The 21,368-nt window shown below is 44.2% G+C and overlaps 1 protein-coding gene across 3 annotated transcripts in view; it reads left to right on the forward strand.

The window, feature by feature from the left end:
* The first annotated feature begins 2,317 nt into the window (after positions 1-2,317).
* The window catches only part of RBM47 (RNA binding motif protein 47), a 73,636-nt gene continuing 54,585 nt past the window's right edge, over positions 2,318-21,368 (forward strand). For 2 of the 3 annotated variants that reach the window (XM_048941577.1, XM_048941578.1), the window contains exon 1: positions 3,356-3,377. The gene's annotated coding sequence lies outside the window, so the exon portion shown is untranslated. Of the gene's footprint in view, positions 2,793-3,355; positions 3,378-21,368 lie in introns of those variants that run through there. The other variant, XM_048941581.1, reaches the window with a different exon arrangement.

Here is a 21,368-nt window from a genome sequence, read left to right on the forward strand (position 1 = left end):
AAATGACAAACTCTTCTTTATCTTTGGTAACTCCAAAGCAAACCCAACCCGAAGCCTCCACCAGAAACAAAGGCATGAACTCACCTTCATAGAGGGAATTGAATTCTCCCCAGCCTGCCCAGCAGTGGAAGGATGACCTGCAGTAGGATGGCTGGCACAGCCAGTACTACAAGGGGAAGTTATTGTTTTCCAGCATTCTGGCTAGAACTACTCTTGCATTTTTTGGACAGAAATACATCAGTCAAAGAGCTGAACTTCTAACAGTGTGCCTTACAGAAGCTGTCTCTGTGCTGGTGCAGACACACCTCTTGGTAATAGAGCTGCTTCCTGGATGATACATTCATATTTCTTCCCAATTTCTATATCATGTTTTGTATTTCAATGAAGAATCTAATTTAAATGAAACAATTTGCACATGTAGGCAGAAGGCTTTTTTTTTTTTTTTTTTTTTTGCCAACAACTCCTGCTCCTCTGACAGAGCAAATAGAGCATAAGCTGTCCCTACATTGGATTTGTTCCTACAGTGGATTGCCTGGCCTTGCTGTTGGACAACTGGACCAGGTTTTTGAGGAAGATGATGCTAGAATACTTCAGAGATGTCACTACCACTGAGACAATCAATTTGCTTTTCTGGACTATTTTTCTTTAGAAAATGTAATTGCAGAATGTTCACAGCTAATATTGAGTTCTCATCTCAAGAACCTGATGGCAATTTCCCCTGTGATTATTTGCACACTGATACTGGTAAGTTCTGAAAGATTTTTTATTCTTGCCCCGTTTGCTAACACTGGAATTGCATCCCTTTATCAACTTTTGAATAAAGATAGTTGGAACTTTGCAATACTTGGCTCTTTGGCTTTGTTGTAGTGGTTTGATTCTTCAATTCCTGCCCAAAGCATAACTTTCCTAGGGAGTCAAGTGTGGCTGGCTTAAGTAAAGCCAGTGGAAGTTTTCTCTTCTGAAAAAAAATAAATTGAAATTGCAGTTTAGAAGGACAAACTGCTTTCAAAAACTGTAGGTTATAGAATATTAATAAAGCAGTATACGTATTCTCAGCTCTGAGTATTTCTTTCAAAAAAAAAGGATTGAGAAGAGTTATCATAAAAATTAACAGGAATTGAGAAGAATTAATTTTTGTCACAGCTTTTATCCCCACTACTATATATTTAAAGATGTGACTTACAGGACTGCTGACCTTCTGCTTGCGGGGAGCTTTGTCCACTCTCCTGGATAGCTGGAGAAGTGAGGTGCTGGAACAGGCTGCCAGAGATGTTGTGGATGCCCCATCCCTGGAGGTGTTCAAGGCCAGGTTGGATGGGCCCTAGGCAGCCTGGTCTAGTATTAGATTTGGAGGTTGGTGGCCCTGACTGTGGCAGTGGGGTTGGAACTCGATGATCTTTGAGGTTCCTTCCAACCCAAGCCATTCTATGATTCTATGATCACATCCCTCTGCCTGGCCATAACTCACAGAAGCTAATTTGGGGGGAAAACAACAGTTTCCAGTTCCAGTTGGTTTCATCACAAACTGAATTGGATCTCTGCTGGTTGGTTCCATCTGCCATAAATAGGTCTTGTGCTCTGTCCATGCGTCAAAGCCCACAGCCAAGCACAGATAGCAAGGGGGTGGCCAACGTTGTGGTCCCACTCCATTATTTCTGTAGGCATTCAAAGCAGCTGGCAGAGGGATCACTCAGATGTGAAAGGAAGGCTCGGCTGCTGTTGTTACAAACCGGTTTCCCTTTTGTCCCTTCTCTCAAACCAGATGTAACCACAGAACCAGAAAATGGTAAAATGTGGCACTCCTTTGAGCGCAGCGGTGGGCTGAGCAGATCAGAGAAGCATAAGGGCTTCTCCCCCAGCTCTGCTGGCTGCTGCCGGTGTGTGCGGCTTCGTCTTCTCTTCAAACCTCCGTCTGCCCGAGGGATGCAGATGGCCGAAGGGGAGACTTTCCCCTGCCTGACAGTAGCCAAAAAAAAAAAAGAAAAAAAAAAAGCACCGGCATAGCCCTTGAAGATAAAATAGAATCGCTACCTCCCGCAATATTTTTGGTAAAGCTATTCTAGAAGTTCGCTTCCTTCCTTCTAGCCTTTGTATCTCTACAGGTTTCCCTCTATTTTTTTCTTCTGCCCTCCTGAAACAAGAGGAATGCACTGGCCGGGAGCCAACCAGGGCTCAGCGCGGGGTAACGTTTCACTTCAGATTTACGGGAAGGTGTTGGGAGTAAGAATCTGGTTTGGTGAGTTTGGGGCAGGGAGTAGCCAAGAGACAACCTTGCTACTGTGAGCACGGGGAGAAGGGGAGGAGAGGGGGGGACGACAAAAAATAAAACGGCCCCGGAGCTGGGGGAGATCCCGGCTTTTACTCCCCGGGGTCCGGGAGTGCGCTGAGCTCCGCAGCAGGGAAGAGGCGAGCGCTCCCCAGTCCCAGCCCAGCCCCAGTCTCAGCCCAACCCCGGTCCCAGTCCAGCCCCAGCTCCGCGCCGCTCCGCGCAGGAATGTGCGGCTTAGCGCAGGGGCTTTGGCTGAACTGCTTGAACTGCTGAGCGCGGGGCTCTCCCCACGTCCTACTTCTCAAAAAGACTTCTTACAGAAAAAAAAAAAAAAAAGAAAGAAAAAAAAAAAAAAGTACAGTGAGCCAAGAGTGGAGGCTCGGATCGGCTGTTGCTGCGAGCGGCAGCGTTGCGAGGAGTTGCTCAACTCTCACTTAGCAGCGGGGCCGGAGGGACAATGCGCTAAGACGCTGCCCCACGGCTTCGCCTTCCCCGGATGGTGCCGGCGGCGGCGGGGCTGCAGGTAGGTGCCGCGTTTTGCTCTGTCGGAACGGCAGCGGAGCGGGACAGAAGTTTGCTCAGACTGCACACTTGGGAACACGGGTCTTTATTTATTTTGGTGTGTACATATATGTATATATTTTGTGGGCGGGAGGCAAAGAGAAAGGGTTACGAAGGAGTTTCGGGGGTCCCTTCTCATGCCTCACTGCGAGCAGGTGGCAGACGAGGGGTGGCAGCAGGCAGTAACCGAGAGCAGGGAGAGATTCACCTGCGGGCGAGAAACTCAGAAACTGAGAGGGACGTTCGTCCGTATCAAAGCAAATCCGCAGCCCCCGATGTCTCTGGAGGACCTTTCAGAAGGAGTGTTTGGTTTGTTTGGCTGTTCCTTGTTTCCGACACAAAGCACGGCAGCGTGTGCGGCACACTCAGGGCTGGCAGGTGGGCTCCGGCTGCTCAGCGCCGGCAGCGCAGCAACGGGATCTGACCTGGGAAAAGTTTCTGATGTCTGTCTTCAATGCATGGATCGACCGGGGAGGGGGTCAGGCCTCGCCTTTGCTCTGAGTGTATGTGCCTAGATGGGAAATGCCGGGGGCTTCTTATTCGTGTTGTAAGTAATTGCTGTGAGTTGCTGTGAGTTTGTCGTTGTTTTGTTTCAGGGGGAAATCTGCACAGCTCATTTCCTTTTAGGAATTTAAAATAAACCTTTACGCTGAGGCAGTAAACAGACCGCGATATCCCTCCTAACGTTCTCAGCACCAGAGGGCAGGACTGCGAGATGGGGCTGCAAGGAGCCCCTCGAGGCAGCGCAAGCAGCCCGCCGGTGCTTCCGAGCCCCCGGCACGGTGCGGCCCGGCCCGCAGCCGCCGAGCTCCGGGGCACCGAGGGTGCCGCGGTCCCGCAGGGGTCGGGGCGGAGCAGCGCGGAGCGGGCTGCCGCTCCCGTCCCGGCGCTCCGATAAAGCCGGCCCGCGTGTGCGGCCGGCCCGTGCCAGCAGGGCTGACGGGCCAACGAGCTGTCTGGGAGATAAACGGAGAGAGACAAATACTCTCCTTGCGCGCTTGGCCTCGCTCTCTCCCGTTCTCTTCCCAGCACATTTCCCATCCCGCCCTCCGGTTTGTTTTAACCCGCTGGAGCCGAGGGCAGGTGCCGCTGCCCTGCATCCCCGCGGTGCTTCCTGTGCGGCTGCCGGGCACTGCGGTGTCCCGGGACACGGCACAACACAGCCCCGCGCTGGGGGTTGTTAGGGAAGCAGTCGGAGCTGACTGCCGGGTCAGTACAGTCGCTAATCGCGGCAGCCTGGGACGAGAAATCTTTGTTTGAAGTTTTAGAATGTGAAGGAATGCGCTGCCTCCAATAAAGCGGATTTAAAAATGTCGAGAGCCTTGGAATTAAAGTATTTAATGTAAGCAGCAGAGATGGCAAAGCCTTCGGGTAGCACTGCTTCAATGAGAGCTTGCACTGGGGTCTGCTGTCAGGGTTGGGCACAGTTTCAGGGTGTAGCTGGGCAAACTGTAGAAACAAAACAAAACAAAAAAACCAAACCACTTGGATATGAAGCAGAACAGCCTTTGCTAGTAGCTGTTAAAAATGTTTAATCGCAGAAAACATTTATGGCAATTCTTATTTCTGCCATCATAGAAGTATTATTGGCTCTGACAACCAAACTGATTGTTACGGTTTTAACTGCATTCTGAAGCCGTAGTTGTTGGATTGGGCAACACCGTATTCAAAACGTACTGAAGTCTTATTTTTCTTAAAGAGCAATAGGGAAAATGGCCTGAGGGTTACTCCAGACTGGGTCTCCAACACACGTGTGCTCACGGCACTGTGGGTGACAAACTCAAGCAGATGTTGTAATCTTATGGGTGAGGCAGTAACTTACTTTTAGCTTTTCATTCAATCTGCTGGTGTTGACTGCCTGTGCGTGATCTCCCAAATCACCAGTGCTCTGATTTAGTGAGAAATTTAATACTGTGCTTTCTGTGAAGAAATGGTGATAGATACCTAAGTCACCAGATCCCCTTTGTGCCAAAACTAACAGATATCAATAACTTTGATGAAAGTAAAAATCAAAAATTTGCTTTTTAGCATGGAAGTAAATCTGATGGTTTGACCACAGAAGGGCAACCTCTATGTCTATATATCAGTGTAGGTAGCTGTCTCCTTAGTCAGGAGTTTAGATCCCCAAATCACCAATAGCCTGCACCCACAAACCCTCTCAAGGGTCACTTAGAAATTTGTTTTGTACGGGGATTTTTAGGTGCCATTTTCAATGTTCTAAAGTCGATCCTGCAAACAGGACATTTTTTGCACTTCACTTTGGAAGAAGGAAGGACTCTGACCTTTATCTTTCCAGTGAGAGGCCTAAAATAATATTTCTCTTTGCTTGTCTTTTGTGGTGGTTTTTGTTTTGTTTTTTTTTCCCCAATGAAATACTTCTGGGTACACCTAGCTCTTGCCAAGAATCAGGAACATCATCTCAGTAGCCTTGCAGAGACAATGTAGGCTTTGTATAGCTGTGGCTGTTGGGGTTTTGGCGACACAGTAACTCAACAGAGCAAAGCAACTTCTTAATAACTGCAGAGCTGACTACCTGATATTTGAGGGCATTTTTGCCCTTTCCAGCCTTTCATTTACCATGATCACAAGCAAGCTTTCATTTGAAAAGAAGAGAGAATTTTTTGTTATGTATTTTTGGAGTCAAAGTATATGTTTTACGAAACATACTTAGGGGCTGGATGTTGCATTTTACCTAGTTAGGTCAGATAGCAGAGGCTAAATCAGTAGGGATGGCTCATTTGGCACGACACGGAAAAAAACTACAAATGCATGAGAAATCTCTGCCATGTGGTATAAAAGAATCATGAGACAACAGTAACTTTCAGCTGTTTCTAAAGCAGGCAAGGCTTTAATGGCCACTGCAAAATGAAATGCTTTCTGTCCTATCTATCAACACAAGGACCATCTCGAAATCCACTCTGCAGAAGCGCCACTCCAAGTGATGTCATTCAGGGTTCATAATTGGTGTTTTGCCCCTGAGAAATGATTGAATGTTCTCGAATTTTACCTTGAAATAAACTGAAAAACTTTATTTTGGGTTGTTTCTATTTTTTGTTTTGGTTTGGTTTGGTTTTTTTGGTCAAAGAAACCCATAGCATTTGAGGGTGTAGGTTCTGCACCAGCAAGTTGAGGTCTTAGTAGAAGCAAAGGAGTTATTAGTTACTGCATGATCATAATCCTAGAGTTCCTGACTGAGGTGTTGGTGCTGTGTGCACTCAGATGCCACTGCGTTAAATGTGAGAATTATTGTTAGTAAGAAACAATAGAGGGGCCAGGCGGGGTGGAGCACTGAGAATGGTTAACTGGCTTGGCTGGCAGGGGCGTGAGTGCTGCCTTTGGATGCTGTTGTGCTATTTCAGCAGCACAGGGGCAATGTATTTTATTTCTTAGAGAATGGAGAGCTGATGAACAAGCACAGAAGTGAACTGTTTACTCAAGGCATAAGGCTATGAAAATGACCCTTGTAATAGCATTTGGAAGATGACTGCAGTTATGAAAGCCAGAGAAAAGGATGTTCCTATCATGGAGATCACAAAAGGTCAAGAGCCCAGAATGGAGTTTTAACTGTGAGGATGGGTAAAATAAGCAATATTTTGGCCAGGGAAAGAGAAAGCTTCAAGAGGTTTTGGCTGCACCTTGATAACAATGCCTTCTAAACAAGAATTGTGCCCTGTCTGGCATAAGGACAGTAATTGTCACTAAGGAAATGAGAGAGATTTGGGATATCCCATGAAATACCACGTGCTTTATGCATGTTGAGCAGGAAGCAGTGGCTGGGCTTTGAGCAGATAACAGCAAAAGTGGGGGCATCAGTTGGGTTAATAGTGGTGGGAAAGCAAAGCAAAAGGAATTGAAGTCTGAGGAGAATTTGTAATTGAAAGCAAAAAGAAGTCATCAGGGCTGGTGGAATGGACATCACAGGAAGTCTGAATGATGGGACTAATGGGGAAGTCTAATGGATGGTGCTTGAACCACTTGAAGGTTAAAGCAGGAAACTCAGCAGTAAAGAGCCTGGAGCCTGAACAGGGCATATCAAATGAATAACTTATTTCTGAGCAAAAGAAAGGAATCAAGGCAGCAGAGGGAGGCTGTAGAAGAGGGAGGTGAGGGTTAAGATAAATCATTGACGTGAACTTGCCATATTGTGAGGAAAAGAGGAAGACAGAGAATCAAAAACAAAGGAGGAAGGTGGAGGAACTGGATGACCAGGAGATGCCTGCATGGCATGGAGGAAGAAATGAGAGATCTTCACAGAATGAGTGAGAGGCTGGGGAAAAAGGTCAACCCACTGGGTACAGTCTGGTGCCTGGCAGGGAAAATCTGAGAGGAGATGCTTGGTTAGGGTTGGAAAGTCTTGCTGTTAAGCAACAAGCAGGGAAGGGACCTGGAGGGAAGGAAGCACAAAAAGGCTGTGGGTAACAGGTCCTTAAAGCTAGTGTGTGTGCTGTAATATGCACAGAAATAGTGGATATGAGGGCTGGGCAGGTAGCACGCAAGGCACAACTGTGGGAGCTTTCAAGGCTGGAGAGTGGGGAGGTGCTCGAGTGGGGAAAAATGGCACCAGCAGCAGGGAGGGGAGGTAGAGGCAGGCATGAGTGCACATGCAGAGACCTGTTCCCAAGGTGGTTTTACAGTAGAAGAGCACATTCAATTCACCTTAATAAAATATTCACATTGTTACTGTGACCTTAGGCCTTGTCCAAGCCATGTGGGTACTTTTGGCAGTAAAATTCCTGTTGGCTGTGGATACTTCAGTTTCCCTGGAATTCACACTCTGGTATCCATGTCTTTATGTGAGTGCTGCTCCTCACAGGCAGCACTACTCTGCCATTAGGATTCACATTAAAGATGATGCTAATAAGGTACCTGAAGCTCAATAGATCATTGCAGATAGTAAATCTGTGAGAAGAGAGAGATTTCATTGGTGACTGTATTCAGTCTGTTGGGATTGCAGTAGTCTGTCCTTTACTTCTTGGCCTTGTGAAGTGGGCAAGAACAGGCAAGGCAACTTGAATGGATGGAAAGCTGGAAGTGCCTCAGGTTGGACAAAGGTGATCTGCGCTCATTGTTGCTGCCCTGTATTGTGTCTTATGGGATTTTATGGCATAACCATGTGGTGCTGAGAAGGTTGTCTTCACCCCAAGGGCCTGCGGTGGCCCAGGAGGTAGACTGGTGTAGAACTCCCTCCGGGCAGAGATGTCCTCACAGCTACTCCCACAGTTCCATGGCTTGGAGCTCCGAATTCAGCCCGAAAGCTAGCAATTAGGCAGGGCTTTTGAAGGAGGAGAGCTGCAAGGCAAAGAGTGCTTTGTGGCAGGTCCCTTTACATGTCCTTAAGTTGTGCTAATGGCAGTTCAGGTTTGACATTAGGAAACATTAATTCTCAGAAAGAGTGGTGAGACAGGATTGGCACAGGCTGCCCAGGGAGGTGGTGGAGTCACCATCCCTAGGAGGTATTCAAGAAACATGCAGATATGGCACTGAAGGACATGGTTAGTGGACATGGTGGCAATGGGTTGGCAGTTGGACTTGGTGATCTTAGAGGTCTTTTCCAACCATAATGATTCTATGAGGTCAGGGTTTACTCACAGGCAAGCAGATGCACTGAGCGAGCATGTTGGATGGTGAGACCTGCAGAGTGCAAGCAGGGGATAACTAAGTGACTTCCATAGGAGCAAATTATATTGAGCAATCATAAATAACAAGGCTTCCAGGTGCTCCTTTCACACATTGAAGTACTGAGTGTTGTCTTACCTGCATGAATCCCAGGTCAGGCTGGGTGTGCATAGAATGACTGGTCCCAGACACCACAAGGATGGCTGGGCTGTCTGGTATGTGAAGGTGCCTCTTGGGCTGTTCCCTGACCCATGGCTCACTCTGGTGTTCACAAGTCCTTCTTTGAGATGTCCTTCAGAGTTCAGGATGTTTTTTCTCTTGATAATTTTTTTTTTCTGCAAGTATCTCTCTACAAAGTTACACTCTCAGAAAGCAGTAAGACAGACTGACAGCCAGCATTAGTTTTTATTGTCTGCTAACTATATGATTCAAAGTAACAAAATTCTTGTGGAAATTCCTGGCCATCAGCATTGCCACCTGCCTTGGGAAAGTTTACTGGCTCCCTGTCTGGATGATGTATGGGGCACGGTACAAAGCTTCTCGTGGAAGCAGAACAAACTGCCAGAAGCCCTATGTGCAGTTAGGTATTGCTAAACTGAGACACCGCTGGCCTTGGTGGTTGACATTCTCCTCACAATGATAAAAGCCCAGGGAAAGGATCGGTTTTGCTTGTGGAACAGTTCCAGGGTGTTTTTTCTCTCTTGTGGCCTTTCTTATACACTGCTATCAGTGATTACTGACTGCAGCGAGCTCAAAGTGCTCTCGTAACCTCTGTATGTGAAGTGGACAAGGTTTTGGTAAATTTAACTTTGCAGCTGTTTGGGGAATATCTTGTTTCTTTTAACCAGATGTAGGTTTCTCTGTGTGCGCACAACTGTCAATGCAAATGAGTATCAGTGCTGTATTCTCAATTCCCAGAGCACTGCCCTTCAGCTGTCAGTGTTTGGGTGCCAAATGTCTAATTTGGTCTTGAGGTATCACTTTTCCATCACTATGCCATCATTTCCCAACAATAGATAAGAAATCTAAATATTTTTCTCTTCCCTTGTGAAACACTAGAGATGTGTTCTTGAGGAGTGCTACAGGAGACAGGCTGTTGAGGAGCATAGTGCTCATATGTGAGGGATGGTAGCAATGCACTTGCCTCTAGCATGAAGCATTTCCCTTCTGAATTTTCCAATAGACTCGACAGTGTTTTGTTGTGTTTCTTTTTTTTGGTTTGTTCGTTTTTAATAAGTAAGTTATTTGGATTTCCAAAGAAAATGAAAGCAAAACTGCTGATTTGCAACATTCTTTCTGATAGGCAGAGTAACAAACCTAGTTTTATGAAAAAATGCCATGTATCCAGAGACCTGTGAAATCCTAGAAGTTTAGGCTTGTAATTAAACTTCTTGCTGGTAACGGAGAAAATCAGGTAAAGGTCAGAACTCACCATGAATACTGTGAGTTCTCAAGGCACAGACTGTACAGGGAAACCAGTGTGCTGTAAGTTGGGATGGAAGTTTACATATCTTTGGGCACACCTTCATATTTTTAATATGCAGGCAACTGTATGTTTCTTGGTCTTGCACTCTAATCAGAAAGGATCCTGCTGTAGTTTTGAGCTGTAATCATGCTGCCATGGGGCAGGCACAAGGCTATCTGCCCCCATGTGCAGTCATGCCCCAACAATACCCACAAACGGGTCAGACAAACCCTTTCCAGAGCTATGGCAAGTGCAAAGAGGATCAGATAAGCTTAGTAGTCATTGTGCAACTTTCTTTCTGAGCTCTGGATTCAAAGCAAAACTCAGCCAAAACCACAGGGCTGAAACTCTGGTGGACTCCACGCATAGCACGCAATATGGCAGCCTGCACGCAGCCCATACTGCTGATTCACTGCTTCCCCATCCTTCCCTGCCTGCCTTCGCCTTCCAGCATGAGTGCTAGTTTCTGGAGCTACTGTGTTCTTGGGTCTCTCTGCCTGCATATACTGCTTATCTTGGGTCTGTGAGTTTGGTTCCCTGGTCCTGGCACAGGATGGGTGTTTGCAGTGATGCAGAGCTCATGTGGGCATACCCACACTTAGGTCAGTATTGCATGGCTGAACACAGAGCTGCTGAGGGGAAAGCAGAATGGGTGGACCTCCTTTCCACCAAGTTTGGGAATGCTGAGTGACATGGAAGGTGAAGGAACAAGGAAACAGGCTGCTATTTTCACTTTCTTTCTACATTATCAAATCTGGGTTCCAGATGCAATGCCAAAATTCAGAGGGATGTTACCTCCAACCAGGGGAGCACAGACTTCATGTCTCCTAAAATAAACACTACAACATAAGCAGTGTGAGAACACTGTTTCACTGCTGCTTCTATAGATCCAAACCATTCCTATTGCATTTCCTCTTCATCTAATCTTATCTATTCTGTGTTGCAATCCTCGCTGCGCTTCCCTATTTCCAAATCAAAGCACAGTCTTTCTGCAAAAATCTGAATGCTGCCTCCATTTTGAAACGTGGCCTGTTTTAAACAAAAGGCATCAGTTTGTTAATTCATCGTTAATCCTTACCTGGAAAGCAACTGGTGCCAGAACAGTTGTATTCTCAAAGATCTTGCTAATGTCAATCACTGTTGAAAAGTTTTCCTCTGAACTCACGCACACTATTGTTTGTACATGTGCAACAGGGTGTAGAACGAGCCAGACAAGAAGAAAATGAAATGCATACAAATGACAGGTTCTGCAGGAAGGGCACCAGCACAGGGCTTAGGAAACCCAGCTTTGCATCCCTTCCTCTGCAAGATGATTTGATCCTTTATGAAAAATGGCATTTAAGCAGAATATAAGCCTTTGAATATCACAGTTTCCATGTACTTTGTGAAGATTTCGACTGTTCATACCCATCTCCCAGAATACACTCTTACCCTGCTGTCTGAGCAAGACTTTAACTGTCATAGCAGTAGGAGGCTGCTAGGTGCTCTGCTGTTTGACAGCAGTATTTAAGGAATCTAAAAGTAAAGGCAGCAAAGAGAAAGGTGCTGGGGCTTGGAAGGTCAGGCTGGATGGAGGAGAAAAGAAAGGGAAGGAGGAGAAGAGGTGTGGTGGTGGGAGAAGGAGGCTGCCTGGAAAAACTGACAGGCAGCAAGAGAAGTGATGGGAAGATATTGTTTGATGAGAAAACTCAAATGGGGGGAACTGAGAATTGCTGGCTGGGCAGGGAGGCAGCAGCTATGGGACCAGAGTCCTGAAGCTGCACCTATCTGAAGTCTTCGTGCAGCAACATCTCAAACACAGACCCTCCGTGTGACACACACATCACTGCGATGACATAGGGTGGAGTTTGATTGTGGATCTGTTTTGTTGTGTTTTTTTTTTTAACCAGTTTGAAACAACAAAAAAACCAACGTATGAGCTTTGGAAGCAATGCACAGCTGCATCACAAACAAACAACGCTGTGTAATTCAGATCTTGCCAGATTTATACACTGTGTAATACTAATTTTCCTTTAGTGGTATATCGTTACAGTATGATCCATTCCCTTGGAAAAATTCAGTACTGGGTTTTGTTTGTTTGTTTTGCAGGGCTCTTGCCTTTTAACCTGTAGGAGGAGGAGGGTAATCAATGAGTAGTTTTTTGTTCAGTGTGTAACTTATTCTCTCTTTCATTGCTTTTGTCTGAAAAGAGAATTATTTCTCCTTGGCTTTTTATATGGGACTCATCTCGTTAGCATTTAATTACTTCACAAACAGTAATGAGCTAATCCACAATAACCACTTGATACTAATTTACTAAAAAAACAATAGAGACACAGAATGTAGATTAAGAAGTTTACCCTTGTGTTGAGTGCACAATTTAAGATGCCAGAGCCAGACACAAGAAGTTTTTATTAGTTAAATGTTTTCTACACTGGGAAGTGTACTTTAGGACTAGTTACAGATTAATGTCAAGATTAACAGGCTATTTTGGGTGAAGTACAAAAAACATATTCCAATAAGCTGAATTGCTACTTCCACTTTTCCCAAATAAGTTTCAGACTGACATTTCATTTAAAAATCTGATTAAATTTAACCATAAGAATTGGGTAGATGATCCAGAAATTAAATGTTTGATTTGCAGCAAAACAAATTTCCTCTTTTTGTGTGTTTGCAATCTAGAACTAGCAATCTACATCAGTCACACTGCTCGCCTTATGACTTCCCAGAAAACTGAGTTTTGTTTATGATTCCCATTTTTGAAGTGCATTTCCTAGTGAGACCGCTCACAGCTCTCATCCTCTCATCATCTGCAAGAAAATTGCAGATCATAAAATGTTCCCACACCAAAATAAGGAACAAGCCATCAGTGACCATCTGTACAAAGTTTGGTTAAAGTGACTTGGCCAGTGATAGACAGGAACTGGGTGCAAAGTGAGGACAGAAAGACTTATCTAGGGCCAGTTTGTCTGCCTCCACTGCAAGTTCCTTTCTCGCAGTTCATCCCCTGCAGTGTCTCTGTGATAGCGGGGATGGCAGCCACTTGAGCATGGCTGTGAATGGACCATCTGCTGTAAGGGGCAGGGGTAGTGGGATCTGGTTTGCAGCACCTAGATTCCAAATACTGGATGCTTGGGACATCTGGTAGGAAGAGTCTGTGCGGGGTGCATGTCTACGGGCAAGTGGTTTGGGAACACCAGCCCCAGGCCACTGTGTAGTCTGGAAGAGAAACCACGAGAAGAGACCTCTTCAGCATTGTTGCTTTAGGGCTGGAAAGGGGGAATCTCAGGACCAGAGAGCCACCGAATTCAGCCCAGCAATGCAGATGACTGTAGTATTTTCCACTGACACTGCTGTGGCTGAAAAACAGCCTGTGGAAAAGATAAATGTGTCTGGTGACCTTAGCAGGGCAAAATAAGAAAAGGAGGACTAAGGCGACTGGGAGGGAAGAGGCTACAGAAAACAAACTGTGGGACAGGTGTGGTGCCCTGAGTAATACCTTTGTGAGGTCTCCAGGCATGAGATATTTCCTTCCAGAGAGAACATTGCCAGCACAACTCTATAAGAAAAGCCTCAGTGACCTGAAGAGTGCAGGATCCAAGCTTCTCTATTAATGTTAAATGTCCCAGTGCAAACTAGCAAAAGTTCCTTCTTCTGATATATTCTTCTAAAGCAGGAATGGACAAATGAAAGATACCTGTTGCACTGGGTGCCATGGACTCACCAGGAAATGGCAACCTTTGTTCAACCAGCATGAAATCTGCAGTCAGAAATGAATCCTGCCCAGTAAGTGTTGAGCATGAGGGTGAAACCTACGGTTCCTGAGTGGGTTGCAGTGCAGAATCACACTGTAACATTCATTGAGTAAACCCAGGTTCTGAACGTGCTTATGACAACTAGTGGGTGGTTGACTCAGAGGCAGAGAAAAGGACATTAAAAAGAGAGAGAGAGAGAGAGAGAGAGAAGGAGGGATTTGCTTCCCTCTACTAGGCAACATGGTGTTTAAACTCCTTTCCCAGCCAGGTGTGGTAGCAGCATGCTCCCTTTCACACACCTGTGCACACACCCATGGGCACTTTCTCTGTTTTTCTGCAAGGTCACTGGCTTTGAGAGCTAAAGTACATGGTGGTAGTTTTGTAACACGCAATGGCAGCTTTTCAAAAAGTGCAGGTCTGATGTTATAATTATATTTTTGCCTATTCTTCTGCTCATTTAATGAAGCATTTGTAAACTAAGCAAGCCTGCTACTTTTCATATTCAAATCCTTGGTCAGATCTGCTGTGCAATCTTTTGTGCCAGTCTCCTTCTCCTCCCTCATCTACTCTCCTGCTTTCCCACACCAACAGAATTAGAAGTCATATCTGACCACCTTACTGGGTACAAAAATTTCTTTTTGCATCCATGGTTGTATTGCCTAAACCTACCTCTGGGAGAATTATTTCACATAGAGGTAGAAGTTCTGGGCAAACTCTGCTGGCCAGATTTTGCATGTATTAGTTGTATGGTACATCACAGAGAGAAAATATAGCCTGTATTTTGTGTGAGCATCTCCAGCCTGCAAGATTGGCTGTCTCACAGCAGCTCACAGTCACAGCTGTATGATGGTGGCAGGGATTGTGTGTCTGAACCAGTGATGCCTGGCTATTTGGAATTTGTGAAAATCAGCATGTGGTTTTCTAGCTTTCCAGGCTGATTTAGCATCAGCACCCTTGGAGATAACCCACATTATTAGGGTTGTATTTGGGCAAGTTTGTTCCCTTTGTATTTTTTCTTTGTCTGAACTTTGATTTAATATTTCTTCTCCCTCTCTGGTTTGGTTGCTTTGTGTCTTAGCGCTTAGAGATTTCCTGCCAGTATACTGCTAGTTTTTAATGAAGAATTTCAGCAACGTCTGGCGTTTACAAGTAAAAGCCCTCTTCAGATTTTGACACAAGGAGTTATATGAAATTACTTCTAATCTCTTTATCCTTGTCACACCACTCTGCTATGCAATAATACACCAAAGAATTTCCAGAAAGCAAAAGCTGGCAACTTGCAATACCTACCTACTAGACTGAGAAAAATAAAGAATTCAATCTGCTGCTTTCCTGTAGCTGCAATATCTGGGGGACAAGAGAGGAGAAACTTGGAAAAGATAAATACTTTCTAGGTTGTTTTTTAATAATAATAACAGCTTAAAAAAGAACCTTGAAGCCAAACAAGCCATTTCCCTCAAAAGTTGAGATCATGTTTTGAAAGTTAAAAAATGAGGCATTTTTGTTGTCTTTATCATGGTGGCTATCAGCAGTACAATGTTAATCCCTGTTAGAGTGGCAAAGCTGCAAAACAAATAACAGTATGTCCTTGAGTGCACCAGTTATATGCCTGACAGGTTTTCATTTTTCACTCTGTTGCGTAACGCTGGCATACACAGACGACACGTAGCATATGAAAATTTCTGGGTAGGGCTTGATCCTCCTTCCATTCAAGTCAAGGGCAATATTCTTCCAGTTCTCAAAAGATGCAAGGTCAGAGTGTACACTGCAGTCTACTTCACCCGGTTTGAAGCCAGGCAGCTGTGTTAGAGAAGAGCTCAGCTGTCTCCTGCTCCAAGCCCAGTCCCACATGAGTTTGTGCAAGGATTTCTTTTGAAATCTGATGGCAACAGATTAGCTTTTACCACTTGCCCGTTGTGTTCTCAGATTTTGTTTCCTTAAAATAATTTTTTAAAAAGAAAGAAATCCCAGCCAGTATTTCCTCCTGAATGAATACGTGCAGAAACCAATATATTGATATCGTTCTACTTGGTGTTTGTCAGTCTTAGCCAAGCACTCTGGGTAGGTGTTGCATGATTTAAAAAAATAAGATGAAATGTGGGTGGAACTGAAAGTGCTGTTGCTATTATTCATCTATTTATGCCGTCATACATGTGTGATCAGACAGTGATCTTGTGCAGCAGCCTGGAAACCTACGTATTGTTTGAATCATCCTACTGTAAGAGGGCCAGGAGATGTGTTATTTAATCCTTCTACTAGATGAGCAGGACTGGTATATACCAAATTGGTATTTCTCACCTGCAGCCAGCATCAACCCACACATCTGATGAAACATCAGCATGGAAATCCTTAACTGTACTTTTTTTTCCTTACAATATGCAAGATCATCAGAATTCCAATGGGAGGAAAACTGTGTAAAATGAGTAATGAAAAAGTGAGGTTCTTACACGAATAAAACTATCTGTTTGTATTGGGTTAATGAAACAATCTGATCTGCATAAAAGTACAAATTACAGGGAATACACTTCCATTTTTCAATTTGGAGCAAGTGATGTGGAAATTGTAGGGAACAACTGAAAATCACAACAGAAAAAAAAAATGAAAAAAAAACAGAAAAACACAAACAAACAAGCAAACAAAAATAACCTGAAATTGGTTTTATTTTGTGAAGAAAAACAGGGAAAAAGATTATTTGATTCTTTTCTATACGTGTTTCCAAGGTCAATTTGTGACAGGAAAAAAAAAAGAGAGAGAGAAAAAGGCTGCCTTCCCAAAAGAATTAAAGAAAGTAAAGATGTGGCATTAGCATTTGATGGCCAAACCATCAAATTTGCACATGGGTTCTTAAGCTCTGTAGTAATGTACCTGTGACATATGTCGACCGTCCAAAAATGTTAGATAAAGATCTGTTATCACGACTTGCAGGCTCGACCACATTCCTGCTCTCATTGAGAGCAGTTCTTCTAGCTGCAGGCAGTACAAACTTGTTGCAATATAAATTATTTGATCATCTTCCTCAATATTTCCAGATGTAAAAGATTTCTTTACTTTGGTTGCTAAAGAATGAGTTCAATTTTCTCTCTCTGCTCCTCATTGGATATGTCTGCTAGTAGGTTAAACAAGCCCAGAACTGCATCTGGCACAGATGCTGTCTGCCTCCAGAGAAGGATGCTGCCTCTCCCAAATGGCTGCACCCAGACTGCATGTGAGGAGCAATCCAGAGCTCACGCCAACCCAAGCCAATGCCTGGGAGAGTGGCATTCATTCTCAGTTTGGGCAAATGATATTTATATGACTTGGGCCAGAAGCGTGCCAGGGAACTTATGAACCATTAGTTGGAGCAATTGGTTTTCAGCACCTGGAAATGCTCACTGATGCTATTTAATTCACTTCTCTGCAGGTTGTTTGTACATCTCTACCTTCCTTACTGGCAATGATCAGCAGAATGCTTTTCTTTCAAAGGCTCCCGGATCAGGTGTACATTTATTATGTCCCCAAGCAAAGTATTTTCATTCATATAAAAGCATAATTAGCACTACCAGTATTATCAAACATTATAGAACAAGACTCGTACAGGAGAATGGGGTGGATGATCAAGATAAAACCCTACCATCCGTGGGATCTCTGCCCAGGAAGCACAGTGAAAGAAGGCAAAATGATAGGTAGCAGCAGATGCTGATGTTAAGAGCTGCTGGCTGCTGTTAAAATGAACCATCTCATTGAGACTAAAGTCAAGAATTTCTGAGCAAGAATTAAACAAGAGTGCATTTTCAGAAGGGAAGGAAGAGTATGGAGGCACTAATTGCCTCTTTTGTTGTTGTTTTTTTTTTTGTAGTAAGGAGGACACTGATACACTGTGGGGTCTAAATTCCATTTTGCTTTAATCTACCCCTACTGGGGATGCAGTTGCAAGCAGTTCATTATAAGAAGAAAACAAATGATTTCTGATTCCCTTGGAAACACAAAACAAGCCAATTCTTTATAACTGAGTTCCCCTGGAAGGACAGAGTAGGAAGTCATTACTGGCTCCATGGCTGGTCAGCATGACATTAATGAGACTCAGCCACTTGATCAGCTTAGTAGCAGTCAAATCTTCCGATGAAAATTGGATGTCATAGTGTCTTTACCAAGATTCTGTGCTATTTCTATTTAGCGGTAGACTGAAAAGGTCTATGTGGTAAACATAGAACTGTATAAGGTATGTGCATTTCCTTTACATGAAGAATGCTGGAGTTCAGACTCATTCAATTAAAGATGGTTTTCAAAACAGTAACTTCTGTAGTGGAACAAAGTATTCCCATGCTACATGGCAATAATAAATACAAGGAAGACACTTTTATTTTTCTATGGAATATGCCTGCTGGTTTAACTACATTTGAGACTTCTGTTTTCACAGATTAATTTCTATTATCCACAAGTTTCCCCTGTGCGTACTAGGGTGGCATTTTTAAGAACTAACAGCAACAACCTTGTTTCTCAGTTATGTCTAGTTTAACTAACATCTAATCCTCTTAGCTTTTATACCTTCACAAACAGGGATTTATTTGGCTCAAAACTTTTAATTAGCCCAATCACATGGAGCAGGCATTTAAGAACCCCAAGGCAAACCCGTTTCAGACATCAGAGGTGTCTCTCAATCAGATTCTGAGAGCTAATTCTGGGAGACCTTTTCTGCAGAACTTGAATAACAGGGTGGATGAGTGGTTGGCACCCAGTTTTTCTGCATAAGTGGGCAGCATTCTTTCATGGTTTCTTGCCAGCTCCTAATAGTGTGCTGTTACCCTTTGTTAACTTCCATCTCTGCTCTCCTTCCGAAGCAGCCTCTCAGTTTGTGCTCATAAAAATCCATCCAGCTCTTGAGAAAGAAAATACCTTCCCATGGATTTCATAGAATCACAGAATATCCTGAGTCAGGAGGGATTCACAAGGATCATAGAGTCCAATCCCCAGCTCCACACAGGACCACCCAAAATTCAAACTCTGTGTCTGGGAGCATTGTCCAAACATTTCTTGAACTCTGGCAGCTTGGGACTGTGACCACTGCCCTGCGGAGCCTGTTCCATGCCCTGTGGTGAAGAATCTTTTCCTAACACCCAACCTGACCCTCCCCTGACACAGCTTCATGCCATTCCCTCTGATCCCATCACTGTCACCAGAGCAGAGCTCAGCACTGCCCCTCCACTCCCCATATGAAGAGCTGTAAGCTGTCATAAGGCTTCCCCTCAGCTTCCTCTGCTCTGAGCTGAGCAAACCAAGGGACCTCAGCTTCTCTACATACATCTTGCCCTCCAGATCCTGCCCTGTCTTTGTTGCCTTTCTTTGGTTGCTCTCTAATGGCTTTAAGTCCTTCTTATGTTGTGGCACTCAAACCTGCACACAGCTCTCAAGAGAGGCTGCGCAGCACAAAGCAGAGCAGGACAAACCCTTCCCTTGCCCAGCTGGTAGTGCTGAGCTCAATGCACCCCAGGGTATTGTTGGCCCTTTTGGCTGCCAGGGCACACTGCTGACTCGTGTTCAACTTGTCATCAGCAGAAGCAACAGATCCGTTTCTGTAGAGCTGTTCTCCAGACACTCATACTCTGGTCTGTGTTTGACAGGACTGCTGAAGATCCAATGGAGTGGGCAAATATAAATGCAGTAACAGGCTGAGCGAAGAGATCAAGAATTGAACCTACTGAACTTTTGATCTCAGTGATATGAATTACTTGGGCACCATGCAGGTCATACCAGTGAACTATGGGGTCACAGCTGCAGACAGGCGATTCTGGGAAGGAATGCTGATGACCATGGTACCTGTGTTCCTGCTGTGCATGAAGTCCAGGGAGGAAAGGGGTGGCTAATACAAAGTGAAAGAATGGACACTGGTAAAAAATGAACAAGAGGGGTGCTTGCATTATATGCTAAACATCTAATTATTAACTTGAGACAGAGATAAACTCTAGGAGGGATGATTAAATCCAGCCTGATATGATAGAGTTCAGTGGCTTTGGCAGAGATCTTGTGGAGATAAGCGAAGCGCTATAACCGCCCTGCAGTTATATTGAGGAAAAAAGATGAGCGTGATAGTCTGAAACTAGAGAGAAAGACTACAAGCAACAGCTAGCAGGTCAACCTTGTTGAACTCTTCCAGGAGTAAAACCCTCTCTGTGTCTGTCACTGCCAAGTTCTCAAAATGCCTGTGCCCGTAGGAGTGATGTTGAGCAAGACACCCTCATCGAGGGCGTTGCCATGCAGATATTTTTGGCCTCTGTTTTCATCTTAAACTCACTTTGGAACATCCCAAAACACTGTCCAATAGCAGAAATCTATAAATAATTGAGAAATAATCTCAGTTCCATCCATTTAACTTCCTTTAAAATTGCAAAGAGGCGAGCCCTCAGTATCTGCCACTTATTCTAGCTAGATCTAAAATCATTTTTAAAACAAATCATTAAGATGAATGGATGCAAAACCAATAAAAAATATGTTGCCTAAACAAGATCTGCATGATCAGGCAGAATTTCCATTACAAATCACTTACTGAGCAAAGAGAAGCAAAACCATGGAGTATTAAAAGTTGCTCCTCAGTAAGCCAGCTTTTAGAAGAAAAAAGGTCTGATCTCATCCTGAACTTTAAGCTGTCAGAGGGCAATTGAAAAGCTCATAGGGTCAAGTCAGTTGGGGCATATATCTCAGCAGCATCAATTGCAGACATTTGCAGACCATGATAAGTGTATGAATGCTCACTGTCTTGGTCACTTTCATGTTACATTATTTCATATCATCATTCAAAAATTCCACTTTCTGGCTGACTCTTTTAGCTAACTGGAAGTAAAATATGAGCCAAATGAAAATCTGGAAGAATTACATGATGGAAGAGAAACGATGTCATGTAGCATAACAAAAATCTAATGAGTGCACCTAAATAATGGAGGAATCTTAGATTTAATAGCCTACATTTAATACAGCAAATAAAGCAAAATCTTTGCTATTTCACAGAGTACCAAGACAAGAGCAATTGTGGGAACTCAATGAAACCTGTGAAATTATCTTTGGAAAAATTATCAAGTAGATGGGCTACTTGAGAGCCGTTCAACAAAGCTGCAAAGGACTTAATAAATCCAATGTTCAGAAAGAAGATAAAATGCAATACTCATCAGAAATGGACCAAAACTGTGACTGGGTCAAGACAGAACTCTTAGTTTTTCCAAATGTTTATTCAATTTTAGGAAAATACATGATTTAATTTATCAATCTAAGTCCCCAGATGAGCACTCCTGAGGGCAAGTATGCCTGTTGATGTGCTCTTTAAGGTCACAGGTTGCATTTTGGGGTCAGACAACTGCTTCAGGCTCACTGTGTTGTAGGTGTCTCGAACACTGATGACCAGTCCAGGAGGTTGGATTTCTACAGATTAAATATTTAGGATCATTAGCACACACCAAGATTTGTGTGGCTGTTATGTTCAAGAAGTTCAGTGTCCAACCAATAAACGTGGGCTGAAGTGTTGTGCTGAGGATATGTAATGAGCCTGGGCAAAAAGAGCGTTTTTCTGAATTCCCTAATCCCTTGGAAACAGGCAGCCAAAACATAGGTGTAAATGCTCAGCTTCTAGCTGATAAGATCAGGCTCATCAGCCTGGAAAAGAGACCACCAGGGGGGTGAACTGACTCAGGTCTGTAAAATCCTGAGTGATGTGGAGAGGGTAGGTGGGGTTTGTGCTGCTCACTGCCTCTTCCAAAGC

The sequence above is a fragment of the Lagopus muta genome, chromosome 4 (assembly GCF_023343835.1).
Source record: "Lagopus muta isolate bLagMut1 chromosome 4, bLagMut1 primary, whole genome shotgun sequence".
NCBI classification, from domain to species: domain Eukaryota; kingdom Metazoa; phylum Chordata; class Aves; order Galliformes; family Phasianidae; genus Lagopus; species Lagopus muta.